This window comes from Podarcis liolepis (genome assembly GCF_965112155.1).
Source record: "Podarcis liolepis genome assembly, chromosome: 10".
NCBI lineage: Eukaryota > Metazoa > Chordata > Lepidosauria > Squamata > Lacertidae > Podarcis > Podarcis liolepis.
Window position 1 is genome coordinate 34,414,689 of NC_139562.1, and position 1,379 is coordinate 34,416,067.

Below are 1,379 nucleotides of genomic sequence, written 5' to 3' on the forward strand. Positions count from 1 at the left end.
TTTTTTTAAGGGAGGAACGTTCCTTTTTTGGGGGGGGATTCAGGTCCAAGTTGTTGAGCTTTTCTTAGGGAGGAATGTCCTATTTGGGGGGGTTCAGTTCTAATAAATGAAAAAAGTCGCTCAACAATAGATTGCTAAGGAGACACTCAGCCTCGCTGAGAAAACTCGCATCTTCTGTTATTGCGATCTAGAGTATGGAGGGGTGGATGGAGGAGCCAGCGATCGACCGTGATCTACCAAAACCTCCCAGGGATTGACCAGTAGATCCCACTCGACCTGTTGGACATCCCTGGGATAGAAAACCTAAGCTCAAAAGCCAAGAGCCTGCTCACCTCAGGTGTGTTGTGCCATACCAGTGTTGAAGTAAGACTCATTCATTCAGCTTCTGTACATGGAATAGGAAGCTCCATCTTGTTTCATTTTTTGCCTCAGGCAAAAGAATGCGTCTGGACTGGCCCTAAATCTATCCCATATCAGCTAGTATCTTAATTGTGGGTGGAAAATCCAGTTCAATAATGGCAGCTGTAATATCAGACATATATACTGCTACAAAGGTTGTGTGCCACCCCCAATCTCTGCCAAGCAGGTAGCAAAGATTCCAGTGTGTTCCAGGTGGGAATCAAGACATGGCAGAGACTCCTGTGTCTTTAAGAAATATGGTTTATTCTACACATATTTACACCAGCAGCTTTCAATGGAGAGAGATTTCACAGCATTCACATCTCAGGAGAAGCCCTTCTTTCACAGCAGCCCAACGATGGATTCCCAGACATCCCAGGGCTTCTCTCCCTGCCTTCAGCCAGCCAGTTGAGATGTTTCTGCCCTGCATGGCTTCTGCCCAGAGTTCCGGCACCTCCTTTCTCACCTCCCCAAGAATCTTTGCTGTGTGGCATCATGCCCTCCCCTAACCTTGGCATGTGATTTCTGCTTGCACAGACCCAAGGATTTCTCTCTGATGGGCCATCAACGCCTTTTGTCATGTTTACAACTTCTATTCCAGGTGAGGCCCAAACCCGGAAAGGAAACTTAGCCTGCATCTTTACATTGTCTTGGAATCTTCCCTTCAATGCTCCAAATGTTATCTAAATTCTACCATTTTTATTAATTTATAACTCTATATATGTAACAACATTTAAAGTTATAGGCAGATTTAATCACCCTCAATTTGACTATTTTCTGCCTCCCACTAAGAACCTTGAAGGAATTGTAGCAGCATTTTATCTATTTCTGTTAAAATGTCACAGTTGCACAACGTGACAGAGTCAATAAGAATCACAATGTGACAAAATGGTTTCACTTGAATTTTACTGAGAGAGTGATAACATGAAAACAAATGAATCCATCATTTACTGAAATTCTTCAATCAGAAAACACGGACA